This window comes from Chelonoidis abingdonii, chromosome 2 (assembly GCF_003597395.2).
Source record: "Chelonoidis abingdonii isolate Lonesome George chromosome 2, CheloAbing_2.0, whole genome shotgun sequence".
NCBI classification, from domain to species: Eukaryota; Metazoa; Chordata; order Testudines; family Testudinidae; genus Chelonoidis; species Chelonoidis abingdonii.
The window spans coordinates 141,273,200-141,285,274 of record NC_133770.1 but is presented as its reverse complement, the minus strand read 5'-3'; positions in this window follow the sequence as shown (position 1 = coordinate 141,285,274).

Below are 12,075 nucleotides of genomic sequence, written 5' to 3'. Positions count from 1 at the left end.
AGTTCTCCAAAAAACCTGAAACCAAAAGTATAAACTTAAACTACTTCCACCTTTCCTAGGCTTGAACTTTAGTCCCTCACCAGTGTGCCCCAATACTCTGCTCCTCAGCTGAACACCCCGCCCCCCCCGTGTCTGCCTCCTTGTAGTCATAGATCCTGTGGTGGGTCTCAAAATGGAACTAACTCTCTTCCTGTGGATCTTCCCAGTTCTCCTCTCTCTTAACTTCTATCAGACCAATCTCAGAGAGAAGGAACCCCCAAACTCCTGTCTTTTGGATCTCCTTAATACGACCAGGAAAAGGTACTAACATATTTGCAATTGCACAGTGCGTTTTTTGAGGCATAAACTATATGTCCTATGAAGTGTCATTAGCACGCAAAGGGAAGCTAATAGATCAGCCTGTTGAAATGCTGTGAATGAATGTGATGCTTTCATCCTGGGTGCACTCACATACTATGATGATGGGCAACTTATAAACATCTGCAACTTGTAATTCCTCTTCTTTTTACATATGTAAAAGTCACCAAACAATTTTAATGTCATTTGCAATCATTAACTGAACAAGTCATCTAGTCTCTCTGCTCCCTCCCCCGCCCTGAAGCCTAGGCCATCCCTGACAGATATTTGTCTAACCTGTTCTTAAAAACCTCCAAAGACAGGGATTCCACAACCCCAACATATTCAAAATAGTGTCCTACACCCTTTAGTTTTCCCAGTTTTGTACATGCCAGTTGAGAGGTATCTAATGGAAAAATCTGAATTAAAAATGTGTAATGTCTCCTAAAGCACACTTTCAATGGTTCTCTCAGAATTTACTAAAAAGTTAGCAAAAAAAATAAAGAAATATTTCTAGATGAGATTAAACCTTATTCTGTCATATTTGAGTCAAGAGTCAATAAGTTGAAAGACAAGCAGATAACACATTATCCCTTTCGATTTTTTAAAAAATTCTATTATACATATAACTCAATATATTAAATTTTCTTTTAAGAATTGACTGACATTGCAAAGTTATGGATTTTCTACAAAAGAGCATAAAAGTCCTTATAGGGAGATGGTTCCTTGGTGCCCCTGCGCAAACTAAGAAAGGGGACTGAAAAACCCCAGAATAGAAATTAAATGGGAGAGAGGAAAGATTCTGTTGAACATGATAGTCACTGAAATTTGTATATACTTATTAAGTAAAACAAGTTTCTTATGAAATCACATTTAAAAGGCCAACTTTTGTACAGTGAACTGTATTATGGCTGTTTTCACTGCATCGCTGAATAAGATATATCCATCATACAGAGTTTAGTAGAGCTTGAGTCATGAGGTTTTACACCAATGCAATTTATTTGAAACCAATAGCGTTATAGCTGCATAAAATTGGAGAAATACAGTAGTAAATCAGGCCCAATATAATCACAGCTCTGCACTGCACACATGCACAGAGTTTTATTAAAGCATCTAGTGGTATATCCCTAGCAAACCCATTCTGTGCTCTATGGATATACGAAGAACAACTCTCCATTGCCTCATGCTTTATGTAATAATTTTCACGTAGTGGACCTGAGATACAACCACTGATTTCATTAGAATTACATTGGCATAAAACTGGTGTGCCATTGTAGTGAAATAAACCCAATAAGTACAAAATTGGTGTTCAAAGGGCGTGGTAGCATTTGATAGGTGTAAGTGCCTACACCTGTACAAGGCAATGGAGAATCAAACCCATGATCTCCAGCCAATAAAATGGAAACCTTATATACTTCAGGATATACAATATATTCTGCATTCTCCTTCCATCTCATTTGAACATCCTCTAGTGATGAAAGGCAAGTTTGATTTTTAGGATGGGCAAAATGGCCTAGATAAAATAGAAACGTCCTGCTGAAGCTTATACCAACCCTTTCAGAGAGTCAAACAAAATCTTTGTGGCCTTAAAAACCAATATTCCATGAGGAAAACTGTTCTTATATTTTTGGCCTATATATATGTACATATAGGCGGTCTTGTGAAAGAGTCTATACTCATGACATTTGCAGACCCCGGAAGTTCAGTTCCATACAAGCTTTTCATTTTTCAGGACATACAATATTAAGAGCACGTGATCTTCTAAATTCTGTTTAAGTTCTGGGCACCTCATTATCAGAAAAAAGGAATAAAAATGATTAGGATGTTGGATCGATTGACTTGTAAGGAAAGACTGAAAGCTCAGGCAGCCGAGGCTAAGCGATGACAAGCTAACCACTTACAACTATTTGAAGGGTATAAGCGTAAAAGAAGAATTGGGATTATTTAGGCTGGAACAAGATGGTATAATTAGGAGCAATAAAAAATTACTAGTTAAAGGAAAGTTTAATCCCAATGTCATTAAAGTCTTTGCAACAGTGAGATTTGTGATGATGAACATTTATATAGCACCATTGCTATACACAGCAATTTATACACACATAAGGTAAATTCCCTTTCCTGAAGAGTTTCCAGTCAGAGTTTCCTATCTAATTAAAACAAGTAAACTAAATCATAGCATAGGGCATGGGCTAGAGGACCAGACTATTATTGATAAGGGAGGGGAGAGTGCATGAAGAAGTGGGTTATATGGAGGAGAGAGTTTGCTGTTGTTATCCCCATTCACAATGGTGGTATGGAGCTACACAGAGATTAATTGATTTGCTCAGGGTCATATAGGAAGCCTATGGTAGAGCTGGGAGTAGAGCCCAGATCCCCTGGATCCCAGTCTTGTGTCTTAACCATAACTATCTTTTCATGATAGCAAAACAAAACAGTGGTCAGAAGTAAATACTGTTTTAGATGTTCCTCAGAAACCTATCACTGTTATATCTAGCCAGCTCCCTAGTCTCTCATTGTTAGAGTATGTTTTTATTCATTTTTATTTAAATAGATTGTTTTTTAGTATTTTTATTTTGTCATATTTCACATGAACTTCATGTTCTTCATTGCTCTAAAATGTAAGATGTGAGAACTTTTTATTTAGCCTTTTTTAAAAAAACCACAATGTTAATGGATATCACAGTGGTAATGTTATGCAAGGCTCCATTCAAGGTCCACTGAAGCCCTGACTGACAGTGCTCTGGAGAGAACAACATATATGCAATAAGCCTTTAGGGAAAACTTTGAGTGGTGCTGAAGAAGTCATAATTCCTGTTTGAATTATTAGACTGCAGAAGGACTGAGAGTTCAGTGAAGATGCAGCACCACCAAACTTTTATCCAGAAGCTTCTTAGAAGTCATGATGGGCAGGTTATTACAGGAACTCCTCACTTAAAGTCGTCCTGGTTAACATTATGTCGTTGTTACACTGCTGATCTATTAGGGAACATGTTCGTTTAAAGTTTGTGAAATGCTCCCTTCTAACGTTGTTTGGCAGTCGCCTGTTTTATCCACTGCTTGCAGGAAGAGCATCCCCTTGCAGCTAGCTGGTGGGTGGTTGGAACCACGGTGGAACAGCAGCCCTCTATCAGCTCCCTCTATCAGCTCCCCACTACCCTAAGTTCCCTGTGCAGCAGCTGTCCCTCCCCCCATGCCATGTGCTGCTCCTGCCCTCTGCCTTGGAGCTGCTCCCAGAAACTCCTTGGAGCTGCTCCCAAAGACTCTTGCTTGCTGTACGGGGGGGGGGGAGAAAGAGGGGAGCTAATATCAGGGTGTCTCTCCCTCCCCCCTGCTCCTGCACTCTGCTTACCCCATCTTCCATAGAGCAGGGGGGACACACGACCAAGGGAGGGAGCTTCTAGGTAGTAGCTGTGGGTCTCAGGTCTCAGCAAGTTGATTTAATTAACAAGGCAGTGTACTTAAGCCTGGGGTCAGCTACTTAAAGGGGAAATGTGCATTTTTTCTCTCACACACAGGGTGTGTGTCTCTGTCTGCCTTCCCTCCTATCCTGGTGCCTTGTAGAGTGTTGTGAGAGTTAACCCTTGAGAGCTCAGTCAATTGCTAGTTCATTTAGCAGTAAGGCATTCCCTGGGAAATATCCCACCCTTTGACTCCTCCACCTCAACCAAGCTTCACAATCATCATCACTGTGTACCAGTATTAAATTGTTTGTTTAAAACTTATATATATAGTCTTTTGTCTGGTGAAAAAAAATTCCCTGGAACCTAATCCCGTCATTAACATTAATTCTTATGGGGAAATTGGATTCGTTTAAAATCGTTTCGCTTAAAGTTGCATTTTTCCGGAACATAACTACAACATTAACTGAGGAGTTAATGTACATTATTAATGGTCTATCCTCTGAATCACCTGATACTGTGCAATTTTGGAAACAGGACACTGGACTAGATGGACCAATAGTCTGATCTCTTATGACAGTTTTGGTGTTCTTAAGTTATTTAGACAACCTATTGATGGTATCTGGTGGAAGATGACAGAGTGCCCTTTGCAATGATCCATATGCTTGTACTCTCATTCAATCAGAAAGGAATCAGATTCTGCTAATTTAAAAGTATCAGCTTTGCTACTAGCACTACAGAAAATACTTTGCTACTTTCATCAACAGCTGTTAGTGGTAAGAATTTTTGCAAGAGCTCCTGACACTAGAGGACAAGACCACCACAGATCACTGTATTCTGCCAAGCAGTGTAAAGTACATTAGAAGTCCATTCTAAAATTAAGTTATGTGAAATGTGGATTATAGATTCAAATACACAAGAGAGGGGTACGGGTGAAAGTAGTCAGGAGTCCATTACAAATATCAAAGTATGGGATTTAAGAGCCTATAAAAAGTGAATTTTCACTTACACAGTCTCAGTAGCAACACATATGAAATAGTGTTCCCTTTATAAAATTTCTTCCTAAGGCCAAGAAGGCATCTGACTCAAATCCTTGAGCTGAAATCTAACCCATACTGAGTCCTGACCTGGATTAAGTTCCTAAACCGAGTTTTTTCAAAACTAAAGCAAGCTTTAGAGACACTTGGCTCCAGCTCTTATTGGTTTTAGCCAGTCATCCCCTTCTACCTCAATGTATTTTTTTCTTCTTTCTTTATGCTGTTTTTCCTGGTGAGAGTCACAGCAGCAGCAGGAAGAGCAGGGCGGACCAGACTTCCTTTTCTTCCGCAACAAGTGCCAGCTTCTCCTGGGAGATTCCCCAGCATTCCCAGGCCAACCGGGACATATAATCCCTTCAGCATGTCCTGGGTTGGTCCCAGGGCTTCCTCCAGTGGGACATACCCGGGGCATCCTTATCGGCAGCCAAAATCACCTCAGCTGGCTTTTCTCTATCTAGAGGAGTAGTGGCTCTACGCGGAGGCTCTCCTGAATAGCTGAGCCCCTCACCCTGTGTAGGAGAGTAAGCCCAGTCCACCCTGCAGAGAAACCTCATATCCACTGTTTGTACCCATGATCTCATCCTTTCGGTTATTACCCAAAGTTCATGACCATAGGTGAGGATGGGAATACAATTCCCCCCAATGAACTCTCTTTTTTTAACTTTTCTTTTTCTGGTCAGGAAAGCATTGGGCTACCACTAACAAACCACCTAAAGCCAACTAATATGTATGACTTTCCCACTCTCCAGGGGAAACTGCAGTGCTTCCTTCCTAACACCAGATAATTATAAATTGCACTTAGAAGCCCCCTCTCATGGTCCATATTGGAGAGAACTGGTCTGCAGCAAGCACTATGGCTTCTCCTGGACTTAGGAAATACACTACCAAAAGGCAACAATCCCCAAAATTTCTACTCTCTAAAATAAGAACAAATGGAAGAAAGATGAGGCCTGCTCTATAGTGTATACCCTGCAGTAAGATTTTTCTCTTTTCCTTGGAAATTTACATATAACTCAATTTAACTTTAATACAGGTAATGTACGTTGTTAAATTAATCCTTTCACAGATCTACCTCTCGGATTTCCATATTGTCTGCGGTTGCTTGTTTGGATGCATAAATCAAATAGAGTAACATAATTCCAGCTGCCCTGGGAATAGATAGGAAGCACTTTAGCTGTGCTTTGCCAGCCTAATTATGGTCCAGACATATCTATAACAGTTCCATGGAAGTCCTGAAATTGCTTGGACTGAGCCTGTGTGGTACCTTGAATGCCTCATTATTACAGAGGACTCTGTTTTTAGTTTTTCAGCAATTGCTATGTAGCATGGAACTCAGTTGCAACAGGGATCTTTCAGTGGAAAGAAAATAATTGATTTGATGTTCACTGCTATTTTATTAATATTTTTTGCATCAGTTTAGTTCTGTCTTCTAAAGTACAATATGTTCTAATATGTTGAATCAGTATGCCATAAATCTAATAACCTTGGGTTGGTTATCAAATTAAACTTTTCTATGTACATCATCATCTTATTTTACTTCTCAAACATAGAATAGGAGTAAAAAATTCATCTAACATGTTTTAGAAATATATTTTAATGCATTAAATTAAAGCTTCATCATGTATCTTTAAGAGTGTCTCTTCACATATTATTAGTGTGTCTGACGCATTCAGCTGTGCTACACCATTCTCTCAGCCTAAAACACAAGAGACACTTTAAAGATAACTGAAGCTAAAGTTTCTAATAGAAACACCATTTTAATAATTCCTTTGTAGCTGTCAGACCTATGGCTCCAGTCATTAAATTCTAATATAGATGTAAATTTTCGTTTGGAGTTGGGAAAGTTTTAAATGTCATAATGATTTCCAGAGAGAAAGTGAGTCATTCATCTCTAGCACATTTAATCTCTATTGTTTGCCTTATATCAAGCAATCTTTTCAGACAGCTTTCATAAAATATGATTGAGTTACTATTTTATAAGAAATATAGCGTAGATTCTATATAAAAATGTTTATAAGAAAGAATTAATCTCGCACTCTGGAGATGATCAGGGCTGACAAAAGGAGGCAACTGTACCAGGGCCCCAAGCTCCAGGGGACCCAACATGTATGTAGCCTCTGTGTAAATAAAGTGAGATGGGCTGGGTAGGGCCCCTTTGAACATGATTTATCAGGGCCTGGAGAATTTTCCCTCAATGGGCCTGGAGAAAACACTGAGAAATCAGCAAAAAACAATCAACACTTGACTTCTCACATTTTTATCAGAAAAAACACTTGGGCTCTATGACAGGGTGCATTCACCTCTCCAGCAGTGAGCGCCTCCTGTTGGCTGGATGTGAACCTGCACACTCTCTCTGCTCACAGAGCCCCCTGTCAGCTGTTGCACTTGTCAGGTAGGTTCAGATGGTTCTTCATTGACTAGCCCTCAGGCTAAGTCACACAGTCTCAAATGGATGAACCCCTACCAGAGTAACAAAGGTCCAGCAAATGGTTGGCGCTCTGCAGTGTCTTCAGCCCCCTCTGTAAGCCCTTTAAATTCCAGCCCTGTGCTTGGGTCTCCAAATGAAGCCTGTCTCCTTCTCAGGATTTTGGCCACCCTGCCAGTGGGGGAACCCAAAGCCCATCCATGGCCCCTACAAACAGCAGCCACATGCTGCTTTCTTTAATAGTTGCTGCTGCTGCATTCCCTGAGCTGCTTCCCATTCGGTTACATCACCTTCATCCATTACCTTAGGGTTACGGTCCTTGGGTCTATCTGTTCCCTGTTTGTAGAGTCCTCTGTCCTACCCCTTCTGGTCACAGCCAGAAACTGACCTGCTCAGTAGCAACTTTTATCTGAGCCTGCTGTGCTGACTGGCTGCTTTCTTGCAGTCCTGCTAGGCAGGCCTGAAGAACCCACCTTTCCTGCTCCTTTCCTGGGGCAGGGTGTGGTAGAACTACGAGGTCCTTCAACATCTCAAATTAAATCATGTGGCTATGACTTTGATTTTTCCCTGTGTTTAACAGATTATAGGACAGAACGTGGATTACAGGCACACTATGGAGTAAGTCCTCCACAAGTGTAGAGATGCCACCTTTCCTGTACACTCTAGATGCAGTTTTTGGTTTCTGATGACACACTTGCTGCTGGGGCAGAAACAAAGCCATCCAGTCTAGGCCAGTGACAGGTTTAGGTCCACAGAAAAGTAGGAAGTTGTTTATCTCATTTATGTATATAGTGTCTGTTCATAATAAAGCGTTTAACTTGATACCAGTCTGCTTGCTAATAAGCTACTGTAATAGCCAGGCCCAGAGTTAGTCGTGGTGTGGTGCTGCATGAGAAGCGAAGCATTGGCGGACATTCTCCTAGGAAGCAGAATGTTTCTCAGAGATCCCCAACTGGCAATGAAAAGAAAGCTAGCAGCACCACATTAGAGGGTATCAAACGCTTCCACTATGTGGCCAGTCTCCTGGCTGGTGAATAAAGGGGAGAGAGCTAAGTCTCCATCGATTTCCTGCTTAAGGAAATCACTGTTACTTAGTAGGGTTGAACCCTCATTTTCCCATGGTCTCAGCATGCACTTACTCTATCCATTTACCCTGCTTATTTACCATTTGTTCCCCTAGTTCAGATGAAGTTTCGCTAGTTCTTTATGGGGACTGCCCTTGAAATAATATATGACATCTCAGCTCTGGCTGCTAAGTCTGTCATTCTAGCATCCGAAAAAGGTTTTTCATCACATGCATACCCTGACTATAGACACAACTTGCTTTGGAATCCTTCCAAACAAATTTTATTGAACAAAATTCCAGTTAGTAAGTCAGATATGAACCCATTTTGCTGTAAGATGTGGAGTTTTTAGGAGACTAAATTATTGTCTGCCACAGATGGAAACCAGAAAAGATGGAGGTGGCACCAGTGTCTGAAGCCTGTTCAATGGCAGGAAACTGGTGGTGTCAGACAGGCCAAAATGATTCTTGCTGACAACCCCTGTTCAATGTTGAAGAGGAAGTTGTAAAGCCAAAGTCTTGGCCAGTCTGATCTGGTGGAAAACTCCTTCCTAAATCTAAATCTGGTGATTGGTTTAAGCTTGAGCATGAGCGCAAGAGTGGCACAGCTAGGGCCACAGGATTTCTTGAACTGCATCAGACCATGAGTTCCACCTAGCCTGGTGTCCTGCTTCCAGCTGCAGATGATATCTGATGCTTCAGAGGGAGTTGAAAAAAATCCCCATAATTCATCAGACCAGTTTTGAACTAGGGGGAAAAAATTTCTTCCTTGCCCCTGTGCAGATGATCAGCCCTGAAGCATGAGATTAGATTATTCTTATCTCAGCTACTTAGAGTGTTCACGTTATGGGAGCAAAACACAGGTTCATTTTCTTTCCATGGTGTGGAAGCAATTAATTGTGCCACCCTTACTCACCTTGAGTAGTACCATACTCCACAAGTAGTACCATTCATTTCAATAGCAGCTGCTGTGGAGTAAGGCACTTCTCAGTCTGAATAAGGGTGACACATGGGAACCCTTATGGAACATAGCAAATGTGTACAGATACATGCCCAAGACTTGGCCCTCCCCAAATAAACAAAGGGCCAGACTCTGGAGAAGCTGCTTACCATGGTGAGCTCGCTCTTATTTGCAGTGGTCTAAGGGGTTCACAGTCTGGTCTTAAATAAGAACTTCAATCTCTGCTTCTTTACACTGTCAGGTGCAAGACAGACTCTGATCCTCATGGTGTCTCCTGGTCTTCCTTGATAGTCACTCTCTCTCTGTCTTTCATCCTCTTTATTTCTCTCTCCACCTCTCTCTCTTTCTGTGTATGGAGTGCGGATGCTTTATGCACTGTGGGACCTGTGGAAAGAAATGTCATTGTTAGAGCTAAAATCTCTAATGTGGCACCCCACTGATACCTTCCATTTGAACTGCTGCTGACCAGCTAAATGATGCATTTTCTCTAAACTCCTTCCCTAGTACATTCTCAGCTACCATCTGAAATAATAGCAATAATTATTGTGTTAAGAGAGTGCTTAGATACCCCAATCCCACTGGGGATCCCACTGTGCTAGTTGCTATAGAAATACAGAGTAAGAGACAGTCTGTGCTTCGAAAAGCTTCAAGTCTAGACAGTCAAAACAAGCATGACAAAATGATGGAGAGAAGCAGAGACAAAGTGACTTGTCAAGGGAGACAGCAGGTCAGAGGCAGAGAGGAAAACACAACCCAGGTTGCCTGATTGCCATTCCAGGGCCCTTCAATTGGCTATTTTACTCAGCAGAGTGAGAAAAGACTATTAGGACCATTCTTATATTGTAAAATAATTTACAAAAATCTTTAGCCAAGTCACTGTTCAAGTATGAAAAGGGCACCAAAGGTTTATGATATGAAGATCAGAGAAGGAAAACTGCACAACAGATAAGTAAGAAGGAAAGAGAGAGATTGGAAAGTAACCTTCTTTGAATGATTGCACATGTCCATTCCCCTGTAGGTGTGTGTGTACCTCGTGCCTAGTTGTCAGTACCCATTAGGGGCGCGTGAGTTGCCCTCTGGTGCTTTGCACCACTGCACACAGGTATAAAGAGCTGCGCTGCGCCTGACCCAACCTCAGTTACTTCTTACCACCAGTGACAGTTGTTGGAGCTGCAATCTTAATACCTTCGTGTCTTCCCTCTCTTAGTGTATATAGCACAATCAGTGTTAGTTTTAGTCTCGTATAGTAACTCTGTAAATAGTTAACAGTATAAACGTACAATACTATCTTTTTAGTATGTGGTTACCAGTGCCAAGTTTGGAATTGGAATTAGTGCTGGAATGATGCTCCATTTTTCTGGCTTCAAGGCCTGTATTTCATGTAATAGGTCTATGCCAGTGAATAGCCCTCATCCCAGCTGCCTTAAGTGTCTGGGAGAGGCACAGGTGAGTGACCAATGTCGCAAGTGTAGGCAGTTCAAACCGCATTCAAAAAAGGACAGGGCTACCAGGGCTGCTTCACCAAATGGGTACTGACTACATGACAGTCTGTTAGGAATGCTCCTCCGGTTCTTAGAGTCATCAGCCAGATGTGTCACCGATACCTAAGAGACTGCATAAATCTCCTAACAACTCAGTACCAGGACCTTCCAAGAGGAAGGCACCAAAGACTCAGGTAGTGCCCTAAAATGTTACATCCCTAGGATCAATCTCTAAGCCAGGAGGGATTGTTGACTCCAAAACTCAGGAAGAGTCCATAGAGACCAATTCCCGAAGCATTGACGCACTTCTCAGTACCACAGGCTCAAGATCTCTTTCCGGTGCTGTTAACACCCAGGCATTCAAGGAAGCCAGGGAGTTACTTAACTTGTTGGTACTGGCTTCTCTTGAAATTCTAAAGCCTCAGTTACTACTGACATTGGAACCACATGTTCCTGTGGTCCCAACTCCTGAGCCAGAGTGCCACCTGAAACCAGCCACTTCTTGCGGTGCTTCTGCATAGAAGTGTGTCTCGATTTTGCTGGTACCCCCTTCTCCAGACTTGGAGCCCTGTTCCCTGGTACTGATGGGTAGAGCCCTGCATGGGACTATTGTAGAGCCCTGCAGTGGGACTGGGATCCTGCAGGTCCTCCTGGACCCACTGCCATAACAGTGGGAGTGTGGGATTAAAGAATAGTCCCATGCAGGGCTCTACCAATGGGTTCAGTGGTTAGAGTTTATCAGATAAGGTTGGGTTGTTAATTCATCCCTAATTGCTGGATCCCTACTCTGGAGAAATAACATCTTCAGAAGAAAGTGTAGGGGTGACTTCAGCTTCATCACCATCAGAAGGTACAGTATTATTCTACAAGCTAGTGGATAGAATGACAAGGACACTGGACATTCCTTCAGTGACCACTGAAGAATCTACACACCCTGTATTTGACCTTTTAGATGGTTTATCTGAGCTGGCAAAGATAGTATGGGCTGCACCTTCATCAGTTCAATCTATGTCAAAAAAGACTGATAAAGTATATGAGTTTTCCCAAGTCTGCCTATGTTCTACACCCTCCTTTCCCCAGTTTTATTCATGGTTGAAGCTGCAATTCAAAGATCTAAAGGAGAGCAAGCGCATTCCATGCCAACTGATAAGGAAAGCAAAATAATGGATGTTCAGGGAAGGAAAATTGTTTTGTCTGCTATTCTGGGTTTGCAAGCAAATTATCAGGCGGTGATGGCAAGATACCAGTATCATTTATGCGGGGAAATGTCACCTTATACAAATAATCTCCCGGAGAGCACACAGTCAAGCTGTTAGTGTTCAAACTGTCTAAATGGGAAAGACTCTGCATAAAAGAAATTTATAAAGTAGCTGC